This window comes from Macrotis lagotis, chromosome 2, assembly GCF_037893015.1.
Source record: "Macrotis lagotis isolate mMagLag1 chromosome 2, bilby.v1.9.chrom.fasta, whole genome shotgun sequence".
Classification (NCBI taxonomy): domain Eukaryota; kingdom Metazoa; phylum Chordata; class Mammalia; order Peramelemorphia; family Peramelidae; genus Macrotis; species Macrotis lagotis.
The window spans coordinates 109907-131405 of record NC_133659.1 but is presented as its reverse complement, the minus strand read 5'-3'; the positions used below and the strand labels follow the sequence as shown (position 1 = coordinate 131405).

At 37.1% G+C, this 21499-nt stretch overlaps 1 long non-coding RNA gene across 2 annotated transcripts in view; it reads left to right on the top strand.

Annotated features, from left to right (window-relative positions):
- Positions 1 to 286: 286 nt before the first annotated feature.
- The window catches only part of LOC141512292 (uncharacterized), a 122623-nt gene continuing 101410 nt past the window's right edge, over positions 287 to 21499 (top strand). The window contains exons 1-11 of one of the 2 annotated variants that reach the window (XR_012475439.1): positions 1654 to 2385; positions 3165 to 3329; positions 3594 to 3699; positions 4115 to 4224; positions 6232 to 6346; positions 6716 to 6875; positions 7775 to 7875; positions 11360 to 11466; positions 14055 to 14230; positions 17919 to 18047; positions 19169 to 19334. This is a non-coding gene — a long non-coding RNA (uncharacterized LOC141512292). Of the gene's footprint in view, positions 434 to 1653; positions 2386 to 3164; positions 3330 to 3593; positions 3700 to 4114; positions 4225 to 6231; positions 6347 to 6715; positions 6876 to 7774; positions 7876 to 11359; positions 11467 to 14054; positions 14231 to 17918; positions 18048 to 19168; positions 19335 to 21499 lie in introns of those variants that run through there. The other variant, XR_012475437.1, reaches the window with a different exon arrangement.

Genomic DNA, 21499 nt, shown 5'->3' with positions numbered 1-21499 from the left:
TGAGAGGAAAAATAATATAAAACATACAAATTTTAAATTGTGAAGGTAGCATGTTTTGATCTGCATGGAGATTCCATCTTTCTCTAGATGTGGATGACATCACAAGTCTCTTAGAATTGACTTTGCTCTCTCCATTCATCTGAAGAGTTTAGTTTAACCTAGTTGATATTCACAGTGTTGCTATTGCTGTGTGCAATGTTGTCCTCTTTCTGCTCACTGCATTCAGCATCAGGTCTGCATCAGAGTCCTTTGATCTCAATCATTCATATATTGTAGTTGGTATGCTTTTCAACCTCAAGGATTTACTGAAATGACGACTGAACCTTTTCACCCAAGATGCTGGGGGTACATATCAATCCATGAATGGGCACCCTTGGTGATCGGGGAGAGATGAGAGTTGTCCTCAGGATGCCATTTTAGGGGGAAAAGCAAGGTAAGATACAATGTTATGTTTCTTGGATAAAAATGGACATGTGGGAAGATTTGGAACAAGGTTATTGAAAGAAAAAGATGTGAAGTTAATAAGAGTCAAATCAAAAACAATTGCAGAATTACAGAGGAAAGATGACCACTACTAGGTCACAATCCACTAGAGGTGTTAAAAAAAGGAAATGAACCCATTTGTACATAAATATTTCTAGCAGCTCTTGTAGTGGTGGCTAATATTTGGTTCTTAAAGGTATGCCCATGAATTGGGGGAATGGGTGAATAAAAAGTGGCATTTTTTTTAGGATTTTGCAAGGCAAATGGGGATAAGTGGCTTGCCCAAGGCCACACAACTAGGTCATTATTAAGTGTCTGGAGGCCGAATTTGAACTCAGGTACTCCTGACTCTAGGGCCAGTGCTCTATCCACTGTGCCACCTAGCCGCCCTAAAAAGTAGCATTTGAATGTAATAGAATATTATGGTATTAGAAATGACATGGAGAAAGGTGATTTCATGAAAACCTGAAAACATTTAAACTGAAGGAAATTTGCATGAGCAAAACCAGAGGAACATTGCAGTCATTAAGAGCAGCAATGTTTGATGATTAACTGGAAGTGACTTACCTAGTTTTTGTCCGACTTACCATTTTTTAATCTGCTGCTTAGAGTTTCCCATTTCCAAATCTTTGTGAGATTGAATTTACATGGCTTATTAGTCTGCTAAATTCCTTCAGCATAGTTTTATCTCAGTCTTCCTTCATAGATAGCAAGTTACTATTCTTATTCAGCAGCACAGGGCATGTTCACATTCCAATTAAGACCATGACTATGGAACAGAAAGGTTTGGTTCTGAATCTCATGTGTTCTAAGGTGACCAGATGGATTTATAGTATACTTTCTCTGTATCCCATGATCCAATGATGTCAAGTTTTCCAATTATGAGAAATGGCGGAACGGAAGCAGCGGGATTCTGAGTATGGGAGGATTTAAGGCCAAGACTTCCTAAGTGAGAGCATTGAACCAGGAGGTGAAGGGTTTAATGGAGAGCAGGAACTAGGTCTCTAGTTTGAAGAGATCTCGGTTTGTTGTTACCTTTGGTAGGGAGAGGTTCAAAGAGATAGATACTTGAGAGAGAATACCTCTGGATGAGGAAGAAACCTAAGAAGCCATGGTTTCCAGGGCTAGTTCATAAGAGGATACTATCCATGACAATCATTCTGAGGAAGATCTTAGATGCTTTAGAGGGTTTCTAACTCAGGATGACTTAACAAGATATGACAGGTCCCAAAATTAATGATATTGATGGGGCTTGGTTTAGGAGCATAATTTCTGGAATAAGTTATTTTGGATGCTCCAGTCCCAGTGGCTAGAACTCTGGGTTTAGACAAAGAACTCCTAAATACAGATTCAGATACTGACTGACCCTGAGCAACTGACTAAAATGCAACTGGCCTCAAATTTTTCCACTGCAAAATGAATCATCAAAGCCCTACTTTCACATAGTCTGCCACATAGCAACTTAGAGAAATGCTTACTCCCTTCCATGTTCCTTTGCCCCTTGTTATTCCAGCCCCTTCCATGTTATTGGGTTGAAATTTTAGATGAATATTTAGAAAGAACGTAGAAATGGTTAAGACTAACAGGAGGAAAATGGCAAAGCAATCGAGAAGGTCCATGAGGAGGTACCATTTAATGGTTAGGTGAGAGAGCCTTTGACACTGAGGCTTGAGTAAAGAAGCCAGGAGAACATGTGACAAGTATTTTTATGTGATTAAGATAGGAGGGTTTGGCAGAGTTTGAACCAACAGACAAAAGAGGAACAATAAAAAGAGGCAACCTGCAAAGTGTAAAAGGTTGTGAAATAAAAAACCCCACTAAAAATCATTCCTTTCCTTTAGGAGGATGGGCTGCCTCAGGATGAACAGTTGATTCCTCCTCACAAGAAAACTTTAAGTTAAGGTAAGGTACTCACTAGAGTCCATATTATTTCACTTGGTTTTCAGTCATTTTTTGGGCTAAAGGAACACTGAAGGCTTTTTGAATTCTAACTGTTTATGACATCTTGGTTTCCTTGGTTACCAACTTTCTCACACAAGAAGATGGGCCTGTTCAGGTCTTTCACTCTAAACTGAAGGGGAGACATGGTCTACTTGAACCCAATATACCATTATCAGAGACTTCAGAAACTTTCAAGTTTTTACTCTCCCAATCTCTTTACCTTAGTCTTTGTTCCTCTTCTTTGTTTCAAAGGAACATAAAGTGAAAGATGGAGGTTGGCCTTTTGCCATTCATTCGACTAGATTTCTCATCAGTCTACTATTATGGTTCACCAGAATTGAATTGGGTTTTGTGCTGAGGCTCACAAGTAAGATTTGGAGAAGTAGAAATGGGGAGATTACTGTGCTTTCTCTGTGAGAAAAAATTGCGATGGATCAGCATTAGAAGAAATGCAGAAGACGAGAAATAAGAAATACCATAGAATGAGTTGAGGAAACCAAGATGAAAGGAGAGTGTCAAATTGGAATGTGTTAAAGAGCACAATGGGGGAGAGAAGAGAGAAAGAGACCTGATGACTTGAGAATTTCAGTATCTGGTGATCCCCTCCAATGAAGTGCTGGTAGAAGTATTTTCTTTTCAAAGCTCAAAGCTGGAGGAGACTAAGTTTTATGGCCCAAGAGTATAAGACTCTTCAGTGAGCCCCCTTCCTTCCAGTTATTTTCCCACTCTCTCTATTCCAGGCATAAACTATGAAACTCTTTAAAAATGGGCAACCTGCAAGGAGCAGAAGGATATGAATTAAAGAAAAAAGACTCAAAAATTACTGCTTTTCCTGGAGAAGGATGAATAATTGATTGATCAGTTTGAATAATTGATTTCTGTCCATCTGACAACTTTAAGCAAAGGTGAGATAAACGCTTATTTGAATTGTAGGACTGAGTTTTCAATTGTTGGGCGGGCTAAAGGAACACTGAGGTTTTCTTCGAATTTGTCATTCTATGGCATCTTGACATCTTATGTCACCATAGGGGTTGTTGAGGTAATTTGCTGCCATCTGAAGGGGAGACATGCTCTTCTGTTGGAACCCTATATAACAAATCAGAGATTTTATATCCTTTTCAGTCTTTTTTCGTTTAACTTAGTGTTTTCTACTCTTCTTTGTTTCAAAGGTACATACAATTAAAGATGGAAATTGAACTTCTTTCCCTCACTGGGCTGATATCAGATTATCTGAGAACTGAAGGACCAGTGGATCAGACATCCAATGCATTGCTGGTAGGATGATTTTCTTTTTAAAGCTCAACACTGGAGGAGACTATTTTGGAATTGAACATATGCAGGTTATATTCACATTCCAAAACTCCTCTTTGTTTCAACTCTTTTTCTCACATCATCATCTTCAGTCACAAAGTATGAAATGCAGTAGCCAAATTAATTCTTTCTAAATTAAGATCCTTTTCTAGGCCCCTCTTTTAGGTATGGGCTTCATTATTTACACATTTATTTTTTTGTGTGTGTGTTTGTTCAAAACTTTGTCTTTCCAAGTATAGGGTGATATAATTTTTAGCATTTATTTTATAATCATTTTTCCAATTATATGCAAAGTAAAATTTTAATAATCATTTTTGTAAGATTTTTTGAGTCCACAATTTTCTCCCTGTCTCCCTTTGATTTTATTCTCCTTTATAAGCAAACAATATGATGTGAAGATATCGGAAGAGCCAAATCAAAAGCAATTGAAGAATTACGGAGGAAAGATGTCCACTACTAGTTCAGGATCCACTGAAGGTGCTACGAAAAGTAAAAGAACCTATTTGTACATAAATATTTCTAGCAGTTCTTTTATAAAGGTTTATAAAGGCATGCCTACTAATTTGGGGGATGGCTGAATAAAAGGTGGTATGTGAATGTAATAGAATATTATGGAATTAGAAATGACATGCAGAAAATGATTTCAGGAAAACCTGGAGAGATTTAAAATGATGGAAGTTTGAGTGATCAGAAGCAGGGGAACAATGTAAACAGTAACAGCAATATTGTGTTATGATTAACTGTGAGTGTTTTTCCTAGTTTCTTCCAGACTAAGTCTTATCTGCTAGTTAGGGTTTCCTATTTTCAAATCTTTGTGAGGTTGGATTTACATAGCTTATTAGTCTCCTAAGTTCCTTCTGCATATTGGTACCTTATTCTTCCTTCATAGTACTTATGTTTACCTCACCAGTTACTATTTTCTCATGCTTCCCATTTAGCTCTGGCATATTATCTATTGAAATTGCTTCTCTTTTATTCAGTAGTACAGGGTATGTTGACATTCCAAGTTAAACCACAGCTATGGAAATGAAAGGTTTGGGTCTGAATCTTGTGTGCTCTAAGGGGACCAGATGGACTTAGAATATACTTTCTCTAAATCCCAGGATCCAGTGACAAAGTTTTCCAATTAAGAAAAATCAGGGAAGGGAAGCAATGAGTTCCTGAGTAGAGCAGGATTTAAGGCCAAGACTTCCTAAGAGAGAGCATTGATCTATGAGGCGAGGGGCTTAAGGGAGAGAAGGAACCAGGCCTCTAGTTTCAAGAGCTCTTGGTTTGTTGTTTTCTTTGTTAGGGAAAGGTTGAAAGAGATGGATTCTAGAGAGAGAGAGAGAGAATACTTCTGAATGAGAAAGAAACTTATGAATCCTTGGTTTTCAGGGCTAGTTCATATGAGGAGCCTATCCATGATGGATGGCAATCATTCTGATGAAGGTGTTTATGTTGTAGAGGCCTTCAAGCTCAGTATGAGTCAAGAATATAGGACATCCCCCAAAGTTAATGGTATCAATGGGGGCTTGCTTTAAGGACATAATTTCTGTAATGAGCTTTTGTGGATGCTCAGGACCCAGTGGCCAGTACTCTGGATTTAGACTTAGACAATCTGAGTACAAATTCTGATACTGAGTGACCCTGACTTAAATGCTACTTGCCCCAATTTTCTCCCCTGCAAAATGAGTTATCAAAGTCCTACTTTCACATATTTTTTATAGGATGCTAATGTTAAAGGACCAGAGTCTGCTACATAGGAGCTTGCAGAAATGCTTATTCTTTTCCATCTTTCTTTGCCTCTTGTTGTTCAGGCCCCTTGCATGTTATTGGGTTGAGAATTTAGAAGAATATTTAGGAAGTACTTTGAAAAGGTAAAGATTCACTGAAGGAGGAAAATAGAAAAGAGATCAAGGACCACTTTGAGGATGTAACATTTAATGGTTAGGTAAAAGAGCCTTTGACATTGAGGCTTGAGTGAAGAAATCAGGAGAATATGTGATAGTTATTTTTATGTGGTTAGATAGGTTGTTATTTGGAAGAGGTTGGCAGAGTTTGAAACTAATAGACAAAAGAGGTAAAATAAAATAGGTAACCTGCAAAGAGTAAAGGCTTATGAAATTAAAAAAAACACTAAAATTATTCCTTTCCTTTTGGAGGATGGGTCTGCCTCAGGATGAATAGTTGATTCCTCCTCATAAGAAGACTATACATTAAGAGAAGACAATCACTTTTCTGTATTATTTCACTGGGTTGTCAGTTATTTGTTGGGCTAAAGGAACAATGAGGGCTCTTTGAATTCTAGCTGTTTATGACATCTTGGTTTCCTAGGTCACCAACTTTCTCAAACAAGATGATGACCCTGTTCAGATCTTTTACTCCAATCTGAAGGGGAGACATGGTCTCGTGATTGAATCCAATAAAACACATTATCAGAGACTTGGGAAACTTCCAAGGTTTACTCTCCCAATCTCTTTACCTTAATCTCTGTTTCTCTTCTTTATTTCAAAGGAACAAAAAATGAAAGATGGAGGATGGGCTTTTGCCATTCACTGGGCTAGATTTCCCACCAGTTCACTATTATGGTTCAGCACTATTGAACTAGGAGTTGTGCTGAAGGCTGCAAGTGAGTTTTGGAAAAGCAGAAATGGGGAAATTACTGTGTTTTCTCTGGGAGAAAAAGTGGAGATGTGTTAACATTAGAAGAAAGACTGAAAGGGAGAAATAGGGAATGCAGTAGAATGAGGTGAGGGAACCTGAGTGGGTTTATTAGAGATGAATGGAGTGTCAAATTCAAACATATAAAAGGGAACAATGGGGAAGAGAAGGGACAAAGAGACCTGATGTCCTGAGAACTGAAGTACTAGGTGATTCCCATCCAATGAACTGCTGTTAGGAGTATTTTCTTTTCAAAACTGAATACTGGAGGAGGAGTATAAGAATTTTCAAAGAAACCTCTTTCTTCTAATAATTTTTCCCATTCTCCTTACTCCAGGCATAAACTATGAACTGCTGTAAAAATGGGCGGCTTGCAAAGAGTAGAAGAAAATGAGGCTAAAAAAAAGGAGACTCAAAAATTATTCTTTTCCTGGAGGAGGATGTTCTGCCTCAAGATGAATAGTTGATTCCTCTTCACTAGTAAACTTTAAACAAAGGTGAAATAACTTCTTGTTTTTAATTGTAGGACTAGGTTTTTAGTTGTTAGTTGGACTAAAGGAACATTAGGTCTCCACAGTTTTTTAATTCTATGATGCCTTGGTATCCTATGTAACCATAGGTGCTGTTGAGGTCCTTTGATGTCATCTGATGGGCAGACATGCTCTCCTGTTGCAACCCTTTATAACATATTGGATATTTTATACCATTTTTGAGTCTTTTTTCTTCCACTCCCTTTAATTTAGTCATTGCTACTCATCTTTGATTCAAAGGTACATACAGTGAAAGAAGGAAGCTGAGCCTCTGCCCTTCAGAAGGACCAGTAGATCACATATCCAATGAATTGATGGTAGGATGATTTTCTTTTCAAAGTTCACCATTGGAGGAGACCAAGTTTTATAGCTGAACAGTATAAGGCTCTTCAGCCCAATTACATGCAAAGGAAAATTTTAATTACCATTTTGTAAGATTTTTGAGTCCACAATTTTCTTCCTCCCTTAAAAAATGTGCTATATATGAAAAATTAATTTAAACTTATTCCCAAAAATGTTATATTATGAAAGAAGAATCAGAACAAAGGGGAAGATAATACCATGAAAGGAAAAATAATATAAAACATACAACAAGTTTTAAATTGTGATGGTAGTATGCTTTGATCTCCATGGAGATTCCATCTTTCTTTGGATGTGGATGGCATCACAAGTCTTTTAGAATAGATTTTGATACCTCCATTGCTGAAAAGAGCTAAGTATATATTAGTTGATCATCACACAATGTTGGCACTGCCCTGTACAAAGTTGTCCTGGTTCGGCTCACTTCCTTCATCATCAGGTCTGCCCCAGAGTCCTTTGCTCTCAGTCATTCATACTTTGTATTTGACATGTTTTTCAATCTCAAGGATCAATTGTGATGAAGACTGAACCTTTTTTACCTAAGATGCTTGGTGATCAGGAGAGAGGAGTGTTGTCCTCAGGATGCTACTTTAGAGGGACTAGCAAGGTATGACAGAGTTTTATTTTTCATGGATAAAATGGAAATTTGGGAAGATTTGAAACAGGGTTATTGAAAGAAAAAGATGTGAAGACAGGGCTGAAAGAAAAACGATTGCAGAATTACTGAGGAACAATGAAGACTACTGGGTCAGGATCCAATAGGGGTGATTAAAAAAAAAGGAAAAGAACCTATTTGTTCAAAACTGTTTCTAGCAGTTTTTAAGTGGTGGCTAATATTTGGTTTTTAGAGGTATGCCCATCAATTGGGGGGGATGACTGAATAAAAAATGGTATGTGAATGCAATCGAATATTGTGGTATTAGAAAAGGCATGCAGAAGATGATTTCAGGAAAACCTGGAGAGATTTAAAATGGTGGAAATTTGCTTGAGCAGAACCAGTGGAAAATTGTAATCAGTAAGAGAAATATTGAATGATGATTAACTGGAAGTGATTTACCTAGTTTTTGCCAGACATACCAGTTTCTATCTGCTGCTTAGGATTTCCCATGTCCAAATCTCTGTGAGGTTGAATTTACATAGCTTATTAGTCTATGAAATTTTTTCAGCATAGTCTTACCTTATTCTCCCTTCATAGGACACATGTTTACCCCACCAGTTACTATTATCTCATGCTTCCCATTCAGCTCTGTAACAATGTCTATTGTAATTGCTCCTGTATTATTTATTAGTGCAGGGTGTGTTCACATTCCAAGTTAGATCAAGGCTGTGGACCAAAAGATTTGGGTCTGAATCCTGTGTGTTGTAAGGGGACCAGATGGGCTTAGAATATACTTTCTCTATATCCCAGGATCCGGTGATGTCAAGTTTTCTGATTATGAGAAATGAGGGAAGGGAAGCAGTGATTTCCTGCATAGAGTGGGATTTAAGTGTGAGGAATGAAGGGTGTAGTGGGTCTTCACAGGGTGTGGAAGGGGGCCCCTTTGAAATCCATTACAAAGGGGGAATGGCCCCAGCCAGTCCCAAAACTGGGAGAGTTCTCCTAATCTTATTCCAAAAATGACAAACTCAAGATTAGAAGAAACTAGTCCTTAACTGGTCAAGAGTAATCTAGAGTCTTGACCTTCTCCTTTGTACATTCTCAAGGAGATCTATCTGTTCTTGCTCTTTAGGGTGGGGACCTGTATAGGAACCATTGTATCAATTAGATTTGTGACCCCAGGCTATGTTTGGCATGAAGAGGCAGGAACAAAGTCTTTCAAAATTCATAAAGGAGCTTTTATTTTGACATTTCCCCACCCCTCTCCCACCATGAGAGAGGTGTGCCATTTTGTTAAGAAATCTTAATAAAGACATTTTAATCATTCTGGACTAAGTATTCTCAGCTATTTATAACAAAGGCCAAGATTTCCTAAGAGAGAGCATTGAACTATGAGATAAGGGGCTTAAGGGGGGAGAAGGAACCAGGCCTCTAGTTTGAAGAGATCTTAGTTTGTTGTTAACTTTGTTAGGGAGAGGTTGAAAGAGATAGATACTTGAGGGAGATTACCTCTGAATGAGGGAAAAACCTAAGAAACCATGGTTTTCAGGGCTAGTTCATATGAGGAGTCTATCCTTGATGGATGACAATCATTCTAATGAAGATGTCCATGCTTTAGAGGAGTTCAACCTCAGTATGCTTCAAGAAAATAGGACGGCCCCCAAAGTCAATGATATTGATGGAAGCTTGCTTTAGATAATTTCTATAGTAATCTATTGTGGATGCTCAGGATCCAGTGGCTAGTACTCTGGGTTTAGACTAAGACCTCCTGAGTATAAATTTAAATACTGGGTGACCCTGAGCAAGTGACTTAAATACTACTTGCTTCCAATTTTCTCCACTGTAAAATGTGTCATCAAAGCATCACTTTAAGATATTTTATGAGATGCTAATGTTAAAAGACCAGAGTCTGCCACATAGGAGCTTGCAAAAATGGTTATTTCTGTCCATCTACCTTTACCCCTTTTCTTTAGGCTCCTTCCATGTTACTGGATTGCATTTTTAGAAGAATATAGAGAGAGAATGTTGAAAACGTAAAGACTCACTGAAGGATGAAAATTGAAAAGAAATGAAGGACACCATGAGAATGTAGTATTTAATGGATAGGTGTAAGAACCTGTGACATTGAGTCTGGAAGGAGCCAGGAGAATGTGACAGTTATTTTTAGGTAGTTAGATAGATTGTCATTTAGAAGAGGGTTTGGCAGAATTTGAAGCTAATGGACAAAAGAGGAACCATAAAAATGAATAACTTGCTAAGGATAAAAGGTTATGAATTAAAAAAAAACCTCAAAAATTATTTCTGTCCTTTGGGAGGATGGGCTGCCTCAGGATGAATAGTTAATCCCTCCTCACTTGAAAACTTTAAGTTAAGGTAAGATAACCACTTGTCTGCATTATTTCACTGGGTTGTCAGTTACTAGTGAGGCTAAAGGAACACTGAGGGCTCTTTGAATTCTAAGACTCTATGATATCTTGGGATCCTAGGTCACCAACTTTCTCAGACAACTAGATGGCCCTGTTTAGGTCTTTTATGCTAATCTTAAGGGGAGACATGGTGTCCTGCTTGAACCCAGTATAACATTATTAGAGATTTAGAAACCTCCAAATCTTTATTCTTCCCATCCCTTTACCTCAGTCTCTGTTCCTGTTTTTTTTTGTTTCAAAGGAACATACAATTAAAGATGAAAGTTGAGCTTTTGCATTCATTAGGCTGGAATTCCCACCATTCTACTATTATGGATCAGCATTAGAAGATTAGAAGAAAGGCAGAAGGGGAGAAATAAGGAATGTCATAGAATGAGTTGAGGGAACCAGAGTGGGTTTATTAGAAATGAGAATGTCAAATTAAAACATGTGAAAGAGCACAATGGGGGAGAGAGGGGAGAAAGTGACCTGATGCCCTGAGAACTGAAGTACCAGGTGATCCCATCCAATGAATTGTTGGTAGAAGTATTTTCTTTTCAAAGCTCAATCTTATAAGTTTTATAACCTAAGAGTATAAGACACTTCAATGAACTCTTTCTTCCAATTATTTTTCCTATACTCTCAATTCCAGGCATAAACTATGAAATCTGATAAAAATCGGGAGTCTGCAAGGAGTAGAAGGATATGAAGGGGGACAAAAAGAGACTCAAAAATTATTATCTTCCAGGAGAGGTTGAATGATTGATCAGGTTGAATAATTGATTCCTGTCCACCTGACAATTTGAAGTTAAAATGAGAAAAACACTTATTTGAATTGTAGAACTGAGTTTTCAGTTGTTGGTTGGGCTAAAGGAACACTGAGGTTTTCTTTGAATTTGTCATTCTATGATATCTTGGCATCTTATGTCAACAATAGGGGCTTTTGAGATAATTTGCTGCCATCTGAAAGGGAGACATGCTCTTCTATTGGATCCATATACAACAAATCAGAGACTTTATATCATTTTGAGGCTTTTTTTCTTCTAATCCCTTTATCTTAGTCTTTTCTACTCTTCTTTGTTTCAAAGGTATATACAATGAAAGATGGAAGCTGACCTTTTGCCCATTCACTGGACTGAAACCTGATGATCTGAGAACTGAAGGACCAGTAGATCAGACATCTAATATATTGCTGGTAGGAGGATTTTCTTTTCAAAGCTCAACACTGGAGGAGACTATGTTTTGTATCCCAACACTATAAGACTTTTCAGTGTTCCCTCTTTCTTCCAATTCTTTTTCCTATCTTATCTTCTTAGTCTCAAAGTATGAAATGCTGTAGCTAAATTAATTCTATCTAAATTAAGTTCAAATGTATTGTTACATCAGCTCCTTTTCTAGGCCTTTGCTTTAGGGATGGGTTTCATTATTTACACATTTATTTTGCTGTGTGCTTGCTAGTTCATAACTTTGTTTCTCCAAGTATATGTTGATATAATTTTAACACTTATTTTATAATGATTTTTTCCAATTACATGCAAAGTAAAATTTTAATAATCATTTTGTAAGATTTTCAAGTCCATAATTTTCTGTCTCCCATCACTTTTATTCTCCTTTATAGCAATTAATACAAATTATACATGAATAATTAAGTTAAACTTATTCCTGAATAAATTATGTTTTGAAAGAAGAATCAGAACCAAAGTAAATATAACACCTTGAGAGGGAAAGTAATATAAAACAAACAAGTTTTGAATTGTGAAGGTAGTATGCTTTGATCTGCATGGAGACTCCTCCTCTCTCTGGATGTGGGTGGCACCACAAGTTTCTTAGAATTGACTTTGCTCACTACATTCCTGAGAAGAGTTTAGTTTATACTAGTTGATATTCACAGGGTGTTGCTATTGCTGTGTACAATGTTGTCCTATTTCTGCTCATTTCACTCAGCATCAAGCCTGAATCAGTGTCCTTTTATCTCATTCATTCATTCATACCTTGCATTTGGCATGCCTTTCAACCTCAAGGATTCAATGAGATGAAGCCTTAACTTTTCCACCTAAGATGTTGGGTGTACATATCAATCAATTGATGATCAGGAGAGAGAGGAAAGTTTTCCTGAGGATGCAGTATTAGAGGGAAAAGCAAGGGATGTCAGAGTTACTATTTTTCTTGGAAAAAATGGAAATGTGGGAAGATTTGAAAGGGTATTGAAAGAAAAAGATGTGAAGTAGAAGAGTCAAATCACAAACAATTGCAGAATTACAAAGGAAAGATGACCACTGCTAGGTCAGGACCCACTAAAGGTGTTAAGAAAGGGAAAAGAACCTATTTGTACATAAATATTCCCAACTGTTCTTTTAGTTGTGCCTAATATTGGGTTTTTAAAGGAATGCCCATTAATTGGGGGATGGCTGAATAAAAAGTGGTATGTGAATGTAATAGAATATTATGGAATTTGAAATTACATGCTTAAATGATTTCAGGAAAACCTGGAGAGATTTAAAATGATGGAAATTTGAGTGATCAGAACCAGGGGAACAATGTAAACAGTAACAGCAATATTGTGTTATGATTCACAGGGAGTGACTTACCTAGTTTCTTCCAGACTAAGTCTTATCTGCTGGTTAGGGTTTCCTATTTACAAATCTTTGTGAGGTTGAATTTACATAGCTTATTAGTTCCTTCTACCTATTGTTACCTTATTAGTCCTTCATAGTATTTATGTTTATTCCAGAAGTGACTATTAGCTCATGCTTCCCATTCAGTTCTGGCATAATATCTATTGAAATTGCTCCTCTGTTATTCAGTAGTGCAGGGTATGCTCACATTCCAAGTTAGATAAAGTTATGGAACAAAAAAGTTTTGGGTCTGATTCTTGTGTGCTCTAGGGGGACCAGATGGATTTATAGTATATGTTCTCTGGTGATATCTAGTTTTCCAATTATGAGAAATGAGGGAAGGGAAGCAGTGAATTCCTGAGTGGAGTGGGATTTAAGGCCAAGACTTCCTGAGAGAGCATTGACCCATGAGGTGGGGGGTGCAGCTTGAGGGAGAGAAGTAAGTAGGTCTATAGTTGGAAAAGCCCTTGATTTGTTGATAATTTTGGTAGGGAGAGGTAGAAAGAGTTAGACACTTGAGAGAAAATAGTTCTGAGTGGGGAAGAAACCTAAGAAGGTTTTCAAGACTAGTTCATGTGAGAGGCTTATTGTACTCATATGGGTAGCAATCATTCTGAGGAAGATGTCTATGGTTTGGGGCCCTAGTAGCTTAGTATGAATCACAAAGATATGATACTCCAAGAGTTAATGAATGGTATTTATGGGACCTTGCTTTAATTTCCAGAATTAGCAGTTGTGAGGAGCAATGGATAGAGCCCTGCTTTGAAGAATGACTTTATACAGATTCAGATATTGTGTGACTTCATCCCTGCTTTCCTCAGTTTTCTAAATTGAATAATGAGTCATCAAAGCCCCAATTTCACATATTTTAGAGATGCTAATGTTAAAAGACCCATATCTGTTACTTAGGATCTTGTAGAAATTCTTATTCCCTTCCATCTTCCTTTGCCCCTTGTTGTTTAGGCCCCTTGTATGTTATTGGGTTAAGTTTTTAGAAGAATATTACAGAGAATATTGAAAAGTTAAAGATTCTCTGGAGGGGAGAGATCAAAATAGTAAAAGAATTCCATGGTACTATTTAAGAGTTAAGTGAATGAACTGCCAATTTTGAATCTAGAATGGAGAAGTCAGAAGAACACGTGACAATTATTTTAATGTGCTTTGCTAGGTTGGCATGTGGAAGAGGCTTTGGCAGAGTTTGGACCCATTGGACAAAATAGGAACAATAAAAATGGGCAACTTGAAAACAAAGAATATGAAGTAAAAAAAAATTCTGAAAAATTATACCTTTCCTGCTGTTTCAGGATGAATTGACTGCTCTTCATTTGAAAACTTTAAGCTAAGGTGAGATAACCACATGTACATATTATTGGACTGGGTTTTCCATTATTGGTTGGACTAAAGGAACACCCATGTATCTTGCAATGTCACCATAGTGGCTGTTGAGGCCTTTTACTCTCATCTGAACAGGAGACAAACATCAGAGACCTTAGACGTTTCTGAGTGTTTATTCTCCTAATTCCTTTAACTTAGTCTTTTCTACTTTTTTTTTCAAAGCTACATACAAGGAAAGATGGAAGATGAGCTTGTGCCCTTTACTAGGCTGGAATTCCTACCAGTCTACCATTACGGTTCATCATCATTGAACTAGGAGCTGTGCTGAGGCCCAAAAATGTGTTTTGGAAAAACAGACGTGGACAAATCACTGTGCTTTCTCTGGGAGAAATAAATGGAGATGGGTCAGCATTAGAAGAAGGGCAGAAGGGGAGAAATAAGGCCATAGAACAAGCTGAAGGAACTAGAGTGGGTGTATTAGAGTTGAAAGGAGAGTGTCATATTGAATTATGTGAAAGGGAACAATGGGGAAGAGAAGGGATATAGAGACATGATGAACTGAGAAAAGGATGAACAGCTGATGGCATCCAATGATTGCTGGTAGGAGGATTTTCTTTTGAAAGCTCAACACAGGAGGACTAATTTTTATAGCCCATCAGTATATGACCCTTCAGTGAATCCTCTTTCTTCCAATTATTTTTTCCATCTTATTTTCTCTAGGAACAAACTATGAACTGCTGTAACCAAATGAACTCTACCTACCTTCAGTTCAAATGGAGTGAGTTATATCAGCTCCTTTGCTTTCCCCTGTTTTAGGGATGAGCTACATTCATTTATGCTTTTATTTTTTTGTGTATTTTCTTCTTCGTTCATTGCTTTGTTTTTCCAAGTATATGTAGAGATAATTTTCAACATTTATTTTGTAATAATTTTTCCAATTAGATGCAAAGAAAAATTTTATTTGGAGCTCCTGGAATGTCAGTGACTCACTCATACTAATGTCCATATTGTGCAGTATTAAAGGATATTTCGCATGTAATGATCACACTAGAAGCAATTATAATAATGACTGGCATTGGCATTGCTCCTACTCTGTGCCAGTCATTGGTCTCAGAGCTTTATAGTTATCTCTTTTGATCTATCTCCCTGGAAGATATGTGCTTCTATGCTTCCCATTTTACAGTTGGGGAAGCTGAGACAAATGGCAATTGAGTGTCTTGCCATGAAAATCCCATAGCCAGGCCCTGTCTGAAGCTGGATGATGTCTTCCTGACCCTAGGTGCCTTCTCTTTGTGAGGAATGACTAGTTTTACAACGTCTGATTTATTACTATTTCATGGTTCTGATGACAAAACATAGATTTTTAGCACAAATGAATGATTTTGCAAGGGCTCCTGTAGGAGCCAAATAAAGAAACTTGCTTTTGAAATGTGTACATGCCATTCCATGAGAAATAGTTTCATTGAAAACATACACGTGTGTATGTGTAGATCTAGATGCAGCCATATTTAGCTACACCTCTATCTATGCATGTCTAACATGTGTGCATGTACAGTAGATAGGGGTTTGCACAGATATGTACACTCATACACATGTGAATATATCTATACATGCCCTCACCCATTCCTATGCATCTAGATTCACACACAAACTTTGGGGTCCAAGATCTTCTCAACAGAATTGCATCTCAAAGTAAATAGGGCAAGGCTTTAGAGCTTCAGAACACACTCCTTCCAATGAGCTCATGGAAGATTATAGCCCTGCCTTAGAGGGAGGTAATGACTTGGAACCACTGCCAGGTCACAGGGGCCTATGGAGAGGAGACTTTGTAGAGGGATCAGAATTGATCTGAAGACTTTGAAGTGGTTTACTTTTATAATCTACTTTTTCATTTTCTAGGTAAAGGGACCAAGGGAATAGATTACAAGAAGAGGAGGAGGAGGAGGGAGAGGAAGAAGACAAATGAAAGAATTTGAGACAGGTCGAAGGGGAGGTCAAGGGACAGGTTGAAGGACAGGATGAGGGATGTTTTGAGGGACAGTTGGAAGTAACAAATTGAGGGACAGTTTGAGAGACGTTGGGACAGGTAGAGGGACAGGATAAGGGATAGTTTGAGGGACAGGTTGAGGGACAGTTTGAGGAGTAGGTTGAGGGACAGGATGAGGGCCAGGTCAAGGGACAGGTCGAGGGACAGGATGAGGGACAGGACAAGGGACAGGACAATGAGACAGGTCAGAGTAGGCAATCCTGGCTACTCTGTTAACCCTTCTTACTACAGAAGCATCCATTAGCCAACCCTATTACAGAGACCCTACTGAAGAGAGATCCTAGCAGCATTGTTCTGGGAACACAAACTGTGCAGCTGAGAAGCAAATGAGGGTCCTAGTTCCTCCTCTGGATATTGATACTCGGGGGTGTGTGGAGAAGATGAGAGATTCTCAGAGATGAGTCTGAGGAGCTTGAGTTTCATTGTGTATTCATCCACAGAAATGACTAACACATTATCCCAGAAATATGTGGGGAGGCTGTACTGGACATTCCATTTTAAATGCCCTGAAACTGCTACTGCTCAAGGTTTTCCCTAGACATGTGCATGATACATATAAGAGGGTCAATTAACATTCATTTTATGACTCTTGTATTTGAAACTTTGACTCTTGTATTCAATTGAATAAAATTCATGAACATTAATCATAGGTCTGCATATGGAAGAGCAAGATTCAGATTGTGTTTCTGACATTTGCCAGCAAAATGACTTGGGGTAATAACCTCTCTAGACCTCAATTTCCTCATCTGTAAAATGAGACAGGTTAGTTTGCTGACCTCATGGTCATTAAAATGATGCTCTCTCATTGCCACAGTGTAGGACTTGGCATCTTTTTTGTATTTCACAAATGTAATGTTTATTTTGTTGCTCTAGCTCTCAAAACAAGATATAAAAATATTTTGAAACTCTGTCCTCTGTCCTGGAAATCTGCAGTTAAAAGTAAGGTACACTGCAGTGATATGTCTTAGGAGACAATTTAAGCAGCTAAGTTCAGGCCTTTGCTAAGTAAAAACATCCATCTGAACCCATTCTCCATTTGCTCCAGACACAGTACTCTCAACAATGAGGTCTCAGACAGACAGATTATTCTAAAGATGAAAATGTAGAAGGTGTTTTCCTCCTGAACTTATGTGTCATGAACAGAAATCTTTTGAAAACTTTGTATTTTTGTGCCATCTATTGGCAAAATAGGATTTTACACTAATGTATGTGATCATTGCCTTTCCCAAGATAGACGTGTGTCAATATGTAGATAAACATAGATGCATATATTTAATTTTTGTTTTTGTGTATACTATTTCCCTGTTGCTGATAAGATGAGCACCATTATTTCCTTTTTTACAAAATAGAAATTCAAATGTGAACTTTTAAAATACTAACATGGAGAGGGCAGCTAGGAGGCACAGTGGATAGAGCACTGGCCATGGAATCAGGAGTATCTGAGCTCAAATTTGGCCTCAGACACCTAATAATTGCCTAGCTGTGTGGCCTTAGGCAAGTCATTCAAACCCATTGCCTTGCAAAGACCAAAACCAAACCAAAACAAAAATATTAACATGGACTTAATTCTAATGAATTTGGTCTGTTAATCATATTTTTCTTAGGCTAAAAATGAAATAAAATTTTTATGAGTGAAATTTTATTCTCTAGGATCTTAACCAAGGAACCATGGGTGGATGACATCCTTCTGATACCAACCCAGAACTAAATATACAATTTTAACAAAGGATCATGAAATTTTGGTAACTAACCAATCAGAAAACACATTCTGGCATAAAGGTATCATTGATTACTTTCTGATTCTCTAACCTGTCCATAAAGTCTGTTCTATTTCAGAACTGCCACAGACAGGACTACAGTCTCCTCTTCTGACTTGATATTTTATGGTGGTGTTAGATATGATTATATATAAAACATTGGAATTTCTCCCTTTCCAAAATGACATAAGTATAAGAATTTCATCAGCCTTTTGTCATGATAACCAAAGTAGTTTCTTGACTCCTCAGGCTGTTCTTTATTTGTTTACATAATCTGAAAATAAAACTTGCAGATGCAGTTAGAAGGGGACTAGGCTGTTTCCCAGAGACAGAACCTACCTTCAGATTTATAACTGAAGAGATACAGACCTTGTGGAGGGCAGAGGCTAACCTTTACAGATCTCATTTGAAGCCTGATGAAAACAATTCTTGATCAGAAATAGAGAATTAAATAATATCAGACTTAGGACTCAGAAATTTTTTCTGTACCTGTCCCAAAAAAAATTATTTGAAAAAGGCTAAATTCAACTTAGCAGACAGTCGCTACACACCATTCATTGTTAATTGATTCTATATTTCAATGATTTAGTGGAATTAAAATACCTAAATATTAGCAATACTTAAAAATTGAAGGTGCTGCTTTAGGGGGCAGTAAGTTCCCACTCCTTGATGGTCTTAAAGCAAAAGATTTATGGCCATCTGTGAGACTTTACATAGTTATTCTCTGTATGTGATTACCCATTCCTCCATTGCCTCATGCTGTTGTCAAACAGACACTAGACTTGACCTTCAACTGGACTATTGAACTTTTGACATTCTGTCACTACCATAATTACATCTCTATGAACCATGCCTCCTGTTAGAACAGACTGCCCTCTCTTCTTAAACTTCTCTCCCTTGTGCCCTTCATAGCCAAACTCTAATTAGATTTATCTTGCTACATGAATTGTCTTCAAAGAGAATGAAAGACTCTTGATGTCAGAAATGTTATACAAAAAAGTAAAAACATAAAGGGCAACTGGATGGCACAGTGAATAGAGCACTGGCCTTGGAGTCAGGAGGACAGTAGTTCTAATCCAGCCTCAGACAGTTGACACTGTGGACTTAGGCAAGTCACTTCATCCTGATTGTCTTGCATCCAAGGTTACCTCCAGTCAGCCTTTGGAGGAGGAAACTGTGGCTGGTGACTTAGCACAGGGTACCCTCATTAGAGACTGAATATCAGACTGGAGGTGGATGTCACACAAGAGAGAAGATCATACTTCTTCCCTGGAAGACAAGAACAACTTCCCCAAAACCCTAGGATCAGGTACGTTATAAATATTTGTTGATTTATTTAAATGATGTTTTGAGGATTGCAAAGTACTTTATACAATACCTCCTTTGAGCTCCTAATCCTGTGAGCTAGGTGTTCCAGTTCATTATTACTCTAATCTCATTAATGAGGAAGCTGAGGCTAATAAATTTAGGCTCACTTATCCATGTTCACACACAGGAAGAGAACTCATATTTTTCTGAAGTGGGGAAACAACTGATATCAATGGTCACATCAAATGGGAAGATGTTTGTAAAGTGCTCTGCAAACTTAAGTGTTATGTAGATGTCATCTATCATCATTATCATCATCATCATCATCATCATCACCATCATACTCTTTTGGTGTTTGCAATGAAGTACTAATAGAAATGATCATAGGGTCAAGAATTTTTTTTTTTTCAGGGCCAATGTTCAACTGATAGTATAGAAATGAAAATGATTTTATTTTCGTAATTAAGTAAAGGTATATCATCATATGTGGATTATTTGAAAACATCTGAGTGACAATTCTAGTAGCTGACAGGATAAATTGCATGATATTTAATTCTCCTTGTCCCCCCACAGTTTCCATTCCTTTTGTTACATCTCTATATTTTGAGAGTTTTTTATTCTGTATAATTTGGACTTTATGAATATTCACTATAGTGATATTTATTAGGCGTTTTTCTTTAGTGTACATGGACAAGTGTGTTTTTCTTTTAAAAATGTATTTATCCAATGTTATATAGATAATTTTGAACATCCATGTTTGTATTTTCTCTCTCCTATTCTTCCTTCCTTCCATTATAAGAGAGTAATATGATAAATTTATATGATTTATATGATTGTGTTACACATATTTTCACATTAGTCATATTGTGAAAGAAGAATCAGAATAAAAGGTAAAAACCTTGAAAAGGAAAAAGCAAATTAAAAGAGTGAAAATAGTGTGATTTGATTTGTATTCAGCACCTTTAAATTCACTTGATCATGGGTTTTATTCATTTACTAGGTTCTATTGTTTAGCTTTTTTGAATCTTCAGTTTCTATCATTGAATTTTAAAAGTCTGAATTGGTTTATAAGTTTGATCTCTTTAACTTCTGGTGGCAATAACCAGGGTATATTCATGTTTCTTTATATCTTGACCACATAATGCAGTGCTTCATACAAGGCATGTTCTTAATAAATGATTATTGAATGTGTGTATGATATACAGAAAATAAAATGTTACATATATACACATAGATGACTAAAATCTGAATATATATGATGTAGCTATATGTTTATAATGTAGATATGCATAGTTAGTATTTACTGACTATGAGTGTGTGTGTGATTAGGTATTACTGAATTAAATTCTATATCTAAATGTCTTTGTTGTTGTATAGTCATTCAGTCATATCCAACTCTTTGAGACCCCATGTGGTCATGCCAATATTATCCATAGGTATTTCTTTGCAATGATACTGGAGTACATTTCCATTTCCATTCACTTTGCATAGCTGTATACATATGAGCACATGTACATGCTTAAAATGTTGATATGAATGTTATGCATATATAGTCTCACTTTATTATTTCCTTTGTATTGCATGAGATGTATACAATTATTGTCATCATTTTATAGACAGGCTAAGAAAAAAAATCTTGCCTAGGGTCACAGCAAGAATGGATGAGGAAGACCTTTAAGAGTCCTTTCCTATTTTTCCAGAATTTTTGTAATTTAACCTTCTTCATGTTGCATCTGATATGATGTCATTGTCCTCCTTCCTGTTTGTTTATGTGACACTTCCCATATCGCAACCTTTATAATGTCTGCAATATCATCATTTTGTAGCTTGAATTTCTGCCTTCTCTGGCATCTTTAAAATCCCACCTTCTGCAAGGAGTTTTTGGAGTCTCTCATCCAGGAAGTTCTCTTCTATTTATTATCTCTGATTTATACTGTGTTTTGTACTTAATCTTTGGGTTGTATCCTTGCCATTAATCTTTGAGTTCCTTAAGGGAGGAGGCTCTTTATTTGTTTCTTCCAGTCCCCTGCCCTTAGAGCAGCGGTGCCAATGGACAATTGTTATTTAATGCTTACTGACCCAAAACGTCCAGTTTCAGATTGCCATTCACTGCTCCTTCCAGCTCCCTTACTATTTTAAAATTTGAACTATATTGAATTGAGCAGA